The sequence below is a fragment of the Drosophila montana genome, unplaced genomic scaffold (genome assembly GCF_035044405.1).
Source record: "Drosophila montana isolate Dmon_TW-CO22-7 unplaced genomic scaffold, ASM3504440v1 contig_3633_1, whole genome shotgun sequence".
Taxonomy (NCBI): Eukaryota; Metazoa; Arthropoda; class Insecta; order Diptera; family Drosophilidae; genus Drosophila; species Drosophila montana.
The window spans coordinates 114,328-127,510 of record NW_026998518.1 but is presented as its reverse complement, the minus strand read 5'-3'; the positions used below and the strand labels follow the sequence as shown (position 1 = coordinate 127,510).

Here is a 13,183-nt window from a genome sequence, read left to right as displayed (position 1 = left end):
GCGAAATCTCTGGAAAATAATTCTCTCCCCTTGACTGATTTATTTAAAAAACAAACCAACTTTAAGCTTTGTCTGAGGTATTTTTAGTACAGCTACAGTAGCCGCTCACTAATTACAACTTTTAAAATATTAATTTTTCAGAAAATTAAAGAGATATCGTGTTGCGATCCATCAGGCTTTCATATATGTTTTGACTCCAACAAAATGAACAGATCTATTCAAAGTTTTACGAGGGTAAGTTTATGACTAAGAGACTAGCCTGTAAGCCCGATTTGACTGTTGATGCTGATCTAGAAGATTGGGTCTATCTATTTTTTTTCCTTTCAATATTTTAAGAGAGCGAGAGAGAGAGAGAGAGAGAGAGAGAGAGAGAGTCGAGAGTCTGTAGACTGGCTCTTCTTAACACAAATACTTAACATGATCTTTAACATACATGGTACAGTCACAGACTGTCTCTTCTTAACAGTAATGCTTAACATGATCTTTAACATGGAATCTGCTGCAAGGCATTGATAATGTGACGTCAATATACTAATTCAATATATCTTGAACAAATTCTATGCTCCTTATATACGACCCAGATCCTTTCAACATCGGTTCACTATATCACATAGCTGCCCTAGGCATGATCCGTAGGAAATAAAGTTCCTGCATGAAAAACTCTTGTGTTTGTCAAGCCATCTTCACCAAGCTCAGCTATTACGAACTCCAAATAATTCACATCTGTCTAAAGTAGGTTCTTGTATGGAAAAATAGTCTGTTTACGAGCTTCACTCTTCTCACATATCTGCCAAAGGGATATGTCTGCAAGTGTATTGAAACATGCAGAAGATATTCTTGCTTTCACTTATATATATATTCAGAAGATGGTTTATCAAATTCTTCAATAAAAGATACAAGTCTGCTGGCACATCTTATTATTAATATCAATTTAAATTAATTTTGATTTGTATATCTTAAGCACCCTTTTGTGAATTTTTTTCTTTTAAAATTCAAATCAAACAGAAAAAAATAAAAAAAAAAAAAGTCTGTTATGCAGCACAAAAATTATTCAGTTGAATTAAATTTTGTGCGGCGAATCATGTGAATCGTGGCTGAAGGCAATTTATTTAAATGCAATTTTTCACAGGGCAATCTCGGGCCTTAAATGAATTTGAATGAATCCCTTTTGCGCTCATATTCATTTTTCTATTCACTTTAGCGCTAGTTAATTTTGTTAACTGTTTTTTATTTGCATCATATTTAGCTTAGGTTCTGACTCTGTCGCTCTCTCTCTCTATCTCTCTCTCTTTCTCTCTCTGTCTCTCCCTCTCTCCCTCTCTCGCTCTCTCTCCCTCCCTCTCTCTCTCGCTCTCTCTCTCTGTCTCTTTTCCCCTTCCAATAGCCCATTACATTTCACGCTGAACTTCAGCATCATTCAATCCAAAATTCATTTACGTTGTCCTGTTTCAGTTTTACGTTACGCTACGCGTCCTATATACACGCTCTATGTAAAAGATGCAGTTGTGTTCGTAAGTGTGTGTATCTGTATCTGCATCTGTGCTGCCGTTTAATGTCATCTTCCATTTACGAGCGGCCAGTGACGTAACACGACGACGAGTGAGTGACGAATGTTTATCCTCGGTTCCGGGGCCAGTTCGCCCATCTCCAACGGCCCAAGCTCCGTCTCCACCCCCCCCCCCTCTACACACACCCTACCACACCCGCCCAATTCCATGTACACCCACGTAGCGTAAATCTTCGTGCGGCTCACTTCGTGCGCGTAGTAACCTATATACGAGCCACACGAGGCAACACCCACGTCTATATACAAGTTGCCTGCCTCCCTCCACGCTCCCCTCTTGGCAGTTGGTTGGCCTGTTGCAGACATCGTGCCATGGATTTTTCCATATGCCGAGCGGCGCTTCGTGTTGTCGCTGCGGCTATAAACAATGACGTCACAATGACCGATTGGCAGCGACACGCGCCTGCATCTGCCTTACATATATATATTCATATTACGTATACGCGACGTAGTACGCCAGCTTGTGAGTACTCTGCAGGTGTGAGCGTGTGTGTGTGTGTGTGTGTGTGCGTTTCAGTTTGCCATTTACAAGCATCGTTTAAGCGGCCGTAATGAGCGTGTCTAGGTCTAGGCGACGCTTGGGCGTCATCGACAAATTGGACGCGGCTGTAAACTGTAACCAATTTGGCCAAAACACGTGCCACCGCCCAGTCACGGCCCGGTCACGGCCTGCTGGCCATTACACATTTCACTGTCACCAAACACACACACAATTTCAACTCTGACGTCTGAAATCTGTCGTCACTGCGACAACAACAACAATTGCTCATTTCACGTTGCCAAAGATCAAATGTGGCCATAAAGAAATTTGTCTACTTAAATAATTCCATTGATCAACTGCATCGTATGTGAATCGGGTTAATAGGACACTCACGAGTCCAGCTGAATATACACAGTTACAATGTGTGTGTGAGTTTGTGTGTGTGTGTGTGTGTGTGTGTGTGTGTGTGTGTAGGTCGTGTCGCTGTCTTTGTCGGCGGCAGTACAGTTACGACATTTGATTATTCGTTGCAAAAATGCAAGGATATAAAAACAAGGGTATAAAAAGAAGGTTGCTCCATGAGATAACAGCATAAAAACAAGGCATATATATATAGAGAGAGAGAGCGACAGAGAGAGAGAGCGACAGAGACAGAGAGAGAGAGAGAGAGCACGTATAAAACAAAGGTAGCTATATAAAGAGAGAAAGAAGGAGAGAAGAAGTAACCTTATTAAAGAAGGAGCGTAAACTAAGCTTATCAAAGATCGAAAAAAGTGCTCCTATGAATACTCTTTTTCTAGATTAAATCCAAACTAAATTTTTAGATATTTAATATAACTTACCATTGAGTAATTTTGGGTATATTTTATAAATATTTAAGGATAATTAACAGAGCTTTTCTTTGCAATTCACAAAGATATATTTTCCTAATCTATTTTTTCGTTAATGCCAACTACATTTTATATATTTTATATACCTTGCCATAAAATAGTACTGAGTATATTTAATAACTATTAAAATATTTTAGCAATTTAAGCAGAGCTTTTCTTTATCAATTAATTACATAATACCATACAAATTTACGAGTCATCAAATATTGAGAAAAAAATTCCTAGAAATAATTTCTTACTTTATTTTAACTTAATTGAATATTATATTTCATACACCTTCCATTATCAAAATTCGTAGAATATATTTGAATTATTTAATTATGATTTATATATTTTCTCCTAACTGAATTTAATATTAAAACCTTGCCATACAGTTTTCCTTAGTATATTTTTTAATGATGTAAATATTCTAGGAAAATAACAGAGCTTTAGTTTTTCAATTAATTTGTATTTTATTATTTCCTAGTAATACTTTCTTGCAATATTTTATTCCTAGAATATTCTATATTTTATTTCTTATATTTTATTCCTAGAAATACTTTCTCTGTATTTTATTCCCAGAAGAACTTCCTATTGTAAAATTGTTAACATATGTTGATATTTTCCTAGAAATATTTTCTTACTAGATTTTATACTAACTGAATTTAATATTTTAGAAATATTAAAATAAGGTTCCTATAAATATTTCCCTACCTGGTAACTGGTTCAACTTTAGTTCTCAAACCAAGCTTGCTTTTGAACCAGTTCAGCTAAAGTTGTATTCAATGGTTCCTTGCTTATGTAGAAAACAGTTCACTTCGAACTAATTGCCAGCTTCTGGTTCAGCTGGAAAACAGTTGTCGAAGTATTGTATTACATTCGAATGATTCATTTCACACTCCGATTTCGTTATTAATCACCTAAACTGCATGCCTTAAATATTTTTCTACAGATTTCAGAACATCTGTTTTATTTTGAAAATATTTTTGCAAAAATATTGTTTATAAAACATTTGTAGACAATGAATCAGGGACAATTTATGATGAAATCATTTCCATTTATCTATGCTCAACTCAGTTGTTCACGCTTGTTTCGATAATAAACGTGGATTTGATATATATATATTGCATTTTTTATAGACGAAATATTAAAAAAAAAAATTAATAAAGAAGATAAGAAAATTGCTACATTAAAGAAAACAATTTTCCACAATGTGAAAATTTTCTGAAACAAATTTTTCGCTCATATTCCACGATTGTGAGTGTTTTTTACGAATTTCAATTAAGATGTTTTATAAAAAAAAATTCTTAATTAATGAATACAGAAAATTAATAAACATAATTAAGAAATTATTTTGCGTGTGAATTTTTGATGTCAATATAGGAATTTAATGAATTAAATTTTCACTCATATTTCACGATTGCGGGTGAATTTGCACTAATGTCATAAAAGGAAAGCAGTTCAGAAAGTAATTCTAGCTTGAACCAGGCAAACAACAAGGGAAAATCTATGTATATATGTATATATAGATATTGATGAGAATCAATGCAAATTCTCCTGCGAACTTATGGCAACTTTCATCTCACAATATTGTTGCATTCATTAGGCACTCGTTACGCACGCACTACGCCCCAACTGAGATGAGCGTCATGCTGTTGCAACTGAAGGTTGCCTTTTCGCCCACTTGGAGGGTTCTTGGGCGACACGTGGTTGATTGGGTTGGCTTGCTGGTTATGTGTTGTGCCCCTTGGATCCAAAGTCCATTTGTCAGCAGCCTACGCTGGCCTCGGATGACACCTCACCGGACACCCTGTAGACGAGTGCCCCTACCCCCTAGCCCCCCCCCCCCCCCCTTTGCCGAGAACCGTTGCACTGCGTCTGGCTAGCTGGTCTAGCTGGCATTATTAACATTCGACGCCGTCGCTCAGCTGCTGCCGTCGTCGCCGCCTCAGTTGACGTCGCTGCTTTTCTTTTAAGCTCATTGCTGCTGCTGCCGCAGTTGTTGTTGTTGTTGTTGTTGTATTGCAATACATATTTAAGCGACGCCTGCAGCGCGACTGCAGCTCAGTCGGTCAGCGGCAGTTTGCATTTCCATACGCGCTCTTGAACCTGACAAAACCCCGAAAAGCGAACCCAACAACAAATAGAGACAAATAAATTGAAAGAAACGGAAAATAACAACAACAGCAACAACAACAGTGTGTGTTGCGTATTTGAAAATTGATCAGTTCGGAGTTTTCTGAAGTTTTTTGACAAATTTGCGCGCCATTTGGAAATTGAGTCTATGTGGCGTCCGGCGTCGTGGAGTTGTGCAGGATATGAAAAAGGTGATATACTAGAGCATAATTCATTTGGGGCTGGCAGGTGAGGCTGGCACACATTTGTCGTGGCCGGGGGCGGGGGTCGAAATGTCAGAGCGCGCAAAGGTCAAAGGTGCAACGCGACACACAAATTGCCAAAGCCACAGCCACAGCCAAAACAATGCCACACACACACGCACACACAAGCAACACTCACGCACACATATACACGCTCAGCCCACTCACCTTCCGCAGCCGAAGCCAGCCACCCCACCACCCTCCCCACCCCCCACTCACCCCTCCCAGCGCATAGAAAGGTCACATGGCGCAATGTCGTCGCAGTTGTCAACGCTGCGCAGCTGCATGCTAAAAAACGAAAAAGAAAAGAAAAACAGACGAAACACAAAGCAGCAGCAGCAGCAGCAGCTGCGGCAGAGAAAGAACTAGAGAAAAAACCCAACAAAGTGTCGCCCACGCCCACGCCCCCCTCCGCCCAGCCAGCAGACACCCCATCCCCTACGGCAAAGCCGGTCAAACATTTTCGCTACGACGCAATTGGAAAACATATTCATGCAATCATCAATTGCGCTTCAAGAAAATGCTCGTAAATGGGTGAAAGCACTAGAAAGGGAAAACAAAGGCAAAAATACGACGGTGATACCCTGTAAATCAAAATGTGTATGGGCAGGCATTACAGATCCCTGCGTGGTATATATTTTGTATTATATTCAAGCAAAATGTATTTACAGGGTATTTGGCTTGAATGTAAAATTTAATTTATTTACAGGGTATTTAGCTTAAATAAAAGTAAAATATATCCCGCGACCAGATCCAAATATATTCACATAAATATATAAATATGCACTTACCCAAAAAATTCGCAAAAAATTATCGATTCTTTGGGAGGTAAACACCACACTGAAAAAAAAGAAGAAGTAGAAAACGGGTTAGAGTATGACCAGGAGACAGAAGACAGACCTAAGTTGAGAGAGAGAAAGATCTAAGCCTTACATTGGAATGCTCACACAACTTTTAATCATAAAATGAAAACCGTAAGTTACTTGAATCCATGAGAATCGCATAGTAGGGCGTTAACTATAAACTAACTATCCTGAGGATTTTCTGTAATTGGGGTAATTATTCTTTTGACGTATGTACTGTTCTACATTTAACAGGGTATACAATATAAACAAATAATGTAATAAGATTAATTAGCTCAATTAACAAAAAGATAATCAAACTATGCAAAACAAACAAATTAAACAAATTCATATTATATAATAAAAAACAATTGCGCCTTAGCATAAACATTATCCTATATTTCCCCATAAAATAAAATTTCCTAATAAAACTAAATTTCAATTGCGCCTCAGTGTTAGCGTTTTCCCTTAAAAGATCAGATACATTATAATGATAGAATTTCCTTATACATAAAAATTTAACAAAATTCAATTTTAGTTGCGCTTTAGCACTTCCCTTAGTATTATCATTTTCCTAAATATAGCAAACCTTAGATTCATTGTAATAATCGGATTTCCCTCAATAAAATTTTCCTATGAAAATCCTATTTTAATTTCAATTGCGCCTCAGTATTAGCATTTCCCCATATATTTCATGCCTCCGATCCATTTAATTGCTCGAATTTCCTTCTAAAATATAATTTCCCCACAAAATTCCTTGATTGGAGTTGAACTGCACTTGATACCCCGCCCAAAAGAAATGTTTTCTCTAGAATGCATTCGCTGTAATTGCATAGAAAACTTTGGAGTAAAACTTTCCCGCCAATTGGCACCCCGCCCCCCTACCGCCTCCCCACCGCCCCCCTCGCAGAATGTGCATTCGCTTGGCGCCTCTGTCAATTATTTATTGTACGCGCTGTGTAATATCTCGCGCGGGACACGCCCCGTGTTGTAGAGGCGAGTCCATTCGAAATAAAGTTACGTTGCGTTTAGAATTTATTAATACACAGTTGTACTTTATATTTTTAATTGACCGTTGCGAATTCGTTTGGCGCCAATTTCATTTTCACGCGCCGCCTTCGCCTGGCGCCAAACACTTTTCAAAATTGAAAGCTGGCCTCAGTTTTTATGGCACTTTTCTCTACATAAATATAGAGTGCGCGTGTGTGTGAGTGTGTGAGTGTGTGTGTGTGTGTGTGTGTGTGTGATCTATGTGTGAAAAGTCGTGTGTGGGTGTTAATTCGATAATGTTTTCAGCCTTGATTACTTTTTCGCAGCGCATAGAAACCTGCATTTGCTGCAGCATATTATAAATATCTTTTTTTTAATGATTTTCTTCTTTATTTATTTTCTACATAAAAGACGAAACTTTTGGAATGCATTTATTTCATTATTATCTAGAGATTCTGAAAAATGTTCAAAGATCGCCTCAGCAGAAGTCGAGTTATGCAAAGGTTAAGATCCCCAATCAGGGCACATTAAAGATATATATATATATGTGTGTGTGTGTGTGTGTTAGTGTATGCATGCATGTATGTATGCATTTATGTATATATGTATGCATGCATGATTGTTTTCTAACACCAAACGCAGACCAAGCCTATTTGTCGCTGTGCTGTAAATTTAAATAAAACAAATTCCTGCCAAGTGCTCTCCTCCGCGATTCTCAAAAATTCAAGTAGGCTCTGCTGAAGTTCAGCTAAGGCAGGAAACGTCGGCTCCAACGACCTGTGGAGGAGCAACTTGTGGCGGTGGAGCAGGAGCCGATGGAGGAGGATGTAGGGGGGTAAGTAGATATGTATGTAGATGTATGTATGTATGTATGTAGACGTATGTATGTGTGCATGCATATATGTATGTATGTACATATGTATGTATGTATATATTTATGTATGTGTGTGTGTATGTTTTATGAATGTATGTATGTATGTATTTATGTATGCATGTATGTATGTATGTGTGTGTGTATGTACATATGAACGTGTGTATCTATGTATGCCTGTATGTATGTATTTACGTGCATATGTATGTGTAAAAGTTCTGTAAATTTGCTTAAGATCGCTATATCAAAAATCGAGTTATGCATAGGTAAAGAATCAGGTAAAGATCAGGGCTTTATAATAGAACTTTAAATGTTGCTATGAAACTTCGTTTGCTAAGTTGACTTCCTCCGCTTTCTTTTTTTTTTAAATCTATTATATTCATGGGTATTTTATTAAGTATATTAAATAGTTAAAACTTATCGTACTTAATTATATCAAGGTTTTCTATAAACTCTGAACATTTGAGCAGAAGTCAACTGATGCATAGTTTCTGTCAACTCAAGACGACCTTCAACCTTTTGCGACGCAATATATTAAAATCAAATAAAAATTTGTTATTTTGGAATTGATTTCGTGGCGATTTAGTAGCTTATGTTATGAGTTGAGTGCCCGCAGCTTGAATGAATATTCACGCCGCACTCAACTGATCATTAGGGCGAACAAAAAAATATATAAAAAACAACCATTTTTGTCGCTTTCACTGACAAAATTGTAAAACTCCAAGCATAATTGGCCAAAGCTCCCTCCGAAAGGAGGTAAAGACCAACCCAGGGTCAAAATGTAGCGCTCTGGGCTACTCATAATTAATGGGCTAACTTAGTGACAACTAAATGAGTGTTGCGTTCAATTGAGTCACAAAAACTAAAAAACTAAAGAAAAAACACGCCGGGAGTGCACGACTAGCAGTTACCCTGGGCACAGAGCTAAGCTAGAAGCTGGAAAAAAAAAGAAGAAGAAAACACAATAGCTGTGCTTATTCTTCTCTTTGCTCCACACTAATTATAGGAAGTGCTTCTTCTTGCCTTTGCCCCGCACTAGGTATAGGAAAAACCTCCTCGTGTAACTCAGGTGTTTACAGTCTGATCTTTATGAAATTTTCAGGGCATAAATATGGCACTCAACTTTGTATACATCCCAAATTTCAGAGCTGTTTCTTCTCTAGTTTCGATAATAATCGTATTATAATAAAAATGGAGCGAGTAATCGAGAAGAATATGGTATATGCTTTCAATTTTGAGTTTAGTTTTCGAGAAAAACGCGTTTTTACAAACGGACAGACAGATGGACTCAGCTCGTGATCGTCCTGATCAAGAATATATATAAAAGTCTTATGGGGATGCTTTCCCCATTCTGTTACATACATGTGCACCTAGACATGCTACCCTTTGTTGGCCATATGCAATGGGTACAGGGTATAAAATAACACAAACTAACACGGAACCGGTTCTCGGGGGCCGCCAATTAAACGGAACAGGTGAACAAAGTGATCAGCGATACGAGCTGTGATCTCTGCGGACCAGGCCAAAGCCTTAAAAAAAAACAAAACAAAACAAAACAAAATACAAAAAACCGAACTCTGTTCAAATATGCGCCGTTCATTTATCAAGTTTGAAATTCGCGCTAATGATTCGGGGAATGCGTGAGCGAAGTCTGCGATTTGAGAAATTGTTGTTTTATGCTAAGCAATTACAACAACAACAACAACAACAATAACTAAGACTCGGCCCCCGAGTCTTGACTTTGGTTGCGCCCGATTTTTATGCAAATCCCAGCAGCCGTGTTTTATTTCTATTAAATTTTCAGCTTCGGCCCAGGCGACATTGTGTCTCGTCTTGTTGCCCATTAAAAATGCTAATTTACAAAATATTTTCGCCAAAAACAAAAACCACAAGCAAACAATTTATAAGGAAGAAGAAGAAGAAGAAGCGTAGAATAAGCCGCAAAAAAAAACTACAACTTTTTGTTTGCTCATTAACAAATGAATTAGCCAAAAAATGCTAACAGCTAAAATCGAAAAACCATAAAAACAAAATCCCCAAGCTAAAATAAACATGAACGTTTTTTCAGAAAATTTAAATTCAGGCATAAATAAATAAAAACTAAATTAAATTAGAAAATAAAGAAATAACTATAAACTATAAAAATCGAATAAAAATAAATGATATAAAGCTGCAAATTGATTTTATTAGGTCTACGAACCGCAATTCCCCATTAAGCCTAAGCAACAAAAATTATCGATCCCTTTAAAGATTATTGGCGTTATTTTAACTTCTTTTTAACAAGCGAAAGTTGTCCCGAACTTGACTCAGCCTCATTTGTCAAAGTCTCTTGAGTACAACGGAAATTGTTTAAGCATGATAATAGTTCATATTAATTCATATGGAAGTGTTAATAGGATTATAAGTCATCACATTCTTCAGATTCTATAGTTATAGCCCAAGCAAAAGTCGAGATATGGTGACAAGTTCGAATAACCTATTCATAACTCGAGTTCCCGACATGCGATTGTCATCAAATTTGTCTAGAACTGTTTATATGATCTTAAGACATCACATTCTTCAGATTCAATACTAATGCCCCAAGTAAAAGTTAAGATATGACAAGTCAATTCGAATGGTCCATCCATAACTCGAGTTCCCGACATGCGATTATCATTCAATTTGTGTTAGATTATAGATAAGGTGTTAAGACATCACATACTTCAGAATCTACAGTAATACTTCAAGTAAAATTCGAGATATGTCGAGTCAATTCGAATGGTCTATTCATAACTCGAGTTCCTGACATGCGATTGTCCTCAAATTTGTGCTGGATTATAGCTTTTTGATGTCCCTTTTAAATACCCCTAGGTCGATTTATATTTATAGGGTATATTTATGATACTATACTATAATATACTATACTATACTATATATTAGACTATTTTGTGCTATTCAACTTAATTTTTGTATAACTTCACTTTCTTCAAGCCTCGCCCCAATAAGTCCCAAAATATATTATGACAAAATTTAAAGACCATTCATAACTCGACTTCCTGACACGCGTTTCAGATAAGCTTCCCGGGAACTGTTTATATGGTCATAAGTCATCAAATTTCTAAAATTCAACGCTAATGCCTTAAGTAAAAGTCGAGATATGACGAGACAGTTCGAATAGCCTATTCATAACTCGACTTCAAGACATGCGATTAACAGCAAACTGTTGCTAAACTGTTGCTGATTGTTGTACTTGAATTATGCCTTTGAAATCAACTATATAATGCTATAGCATTTGTCAGTAGTAGTTATCAAGTATATGATATATGGGCAGATTAAATAAAGTTGTCTGTAAGCATTTGTCAAGTCGTAATTCTTCACATGCTTCAAATTCTACAGTTATTTCGTTAGTTAAAGTCAAGATATGATATGACAATTTATATGGCCCGTTCATAACTCAAGTTCTAGACTTCCAACAAACAGAAAATTTGGTATAGGCAGAGCTAATAGACATAGTTTTGATATGAGATGGACTTGGTTCCAATTGTTCAAGTCATTCTATTTATAAATATCTATCGTAAATAAGAGCGAGAATTAAATAATTATTTTTAAAACAATGTCCGAGATTTAATGGGACAAATTATGAAGTGAGATTTTGGAAAATTTATTGTGACGAAATTGTTTAAATGTGAAAAGAAGACAACAAATTCTAAAAATAAAAGATATTTAAAATATAAAACAAAAAACATTCTCCATTAATAATATGCCCCAATAAATTTAATTCAAATCTCCGATTCTAATTTCTGTAAAATTCTCATTACATTCGAGCCCAATTTTCGAATAACTTCTGTATAACGGCTGTCACATCATGGGTCGTAATCTTGAGAGCCTATCATATCGGAGCAATTGACTAAATTTAGTAGCACTAACTTATTTTCTACTCTAATTTTAAGTATTTATTTAGCACTTTATCTAATCGTGTCGCATTTTGGGCTAGATTATCGGGGGCCTATATGTTTGTGTATGGGAAATTTCTAGATTGTTGAATAAAAATTTTGCAAGAAATTTGCATTCAAATTATGCGACGCATAGCTCAGCAACAACAACAACAACAATGCGCACAAGAAAAGTGCTGTGTTGTGACGAAACGACGCCGACTGCGACGCGAGCAGCGCGCAGCGAACAGCGCAGCTGGCAGTGCAGCCTGCAGCGGCTGCTGGCCTCAAACGTAGCTTCCCCTTAAATTTAATGTTTTGTTTTCGCTGCGTCCCGCTCACACTCGCATGCATGCGCTCTCGCTCGGCAGCGTGTTCGACTTCCGTTCGTTTTATAGTAAAAACGTAAACGAGAGCAGCGCAGCGACAACAGCAGCAGCAGCAGCAGCAGCGACAGCAGCAGCTAGACAAGTGAATTTCTACACACAGGCACGAAAATGCGCGCGCTTTGCACACACATTGAAATGGAAACCAAAACAAGGAACGAACTGGCAACGAAACAGCAAGCGCTCTCTTCAAAACGAGCGAGTGAACTGTGGAGCGTATGTGTGTGGAATGCGTTGCAACAAAATGAACCGCAAAGAGCGATCAACCCGATCAGCGGCAAATAGTTCAAATTCCAATCGTGTCTTTAATTGGGGGAAGCGAACAACATACAAATATGCACGAAAAAAAAAGAAAACAACAACAAAATGAGCGCAGCATCGAACTCTCGAGAGACATTTCATCTGAGTCATGGCTTTTCCGTGCAGACAAAAAAACAAGTGCGTCATTTTGTCATAAATAATGCAGCAACTGTTAAACGAAATGCAAAGCAAAATAACGGTACGCTGATTGATTCTTTGTACGCAAATAAGAGCATGTGGGTGGGAGGGGTGGATGTAGAGGAGAGGGGCTTATTAAACTAGTGCGACTCTGCTGGCGCCCTCTTATTCCTCTTTGCGATCAATGCTTCTAACGGTGCATGCGCTGCTTTGGCGCCGGCGTCGCTGTTGGAACATAAATTGGTATGCCTGCGCCTGTGTGTGTGCAACTGCAAGGAACTGGACTCAATGCATTGCAATTGAGCAGTGGCCCACAGTCCACACTCAGATAGACATCCCGTTTGGCAAGCACAATTGGAATTGAAACACGCTCATTGTTGTTGCAGCGCTCTCTTTTGCTGTGCTGTGTTTCACATGCCATGTTGTTTACAGTTGCGCTGTGTGTTTTTGTGG

At 37.7% G+C, this 13,183-nt stretch overlaps 1 long non-coding RNA gene across 4 annotated transcripts in view; it reads right to left on the bottom strand.

The window, feature by feature from the left end:
- The window catches only part of LOC135435559 (uncharacterized), a 173,453-nt gene that overhangs the window by 145,741 nt on the left and 14,529 nt on the right, over positions 1 to 13,183 (bottom strand). The window contains exon 1 of one of the 4 annotated variants that reach the window (XR_010437383.1): positions 6,084 to 6,140. The exons of 2 other annotated variants lie outside the window; for them this stretch is intronic. This is a non-coding gene — a long non-coding RNA (uncharacterized LOC135435559). Of the gene's footprint in view, positions 1 to 6,083; positions 6,141 to 13,183 lie in introns of those variants that run through there. One more of the 4 variants, XR_010437379.1, reaches the window with a different exon arrangement.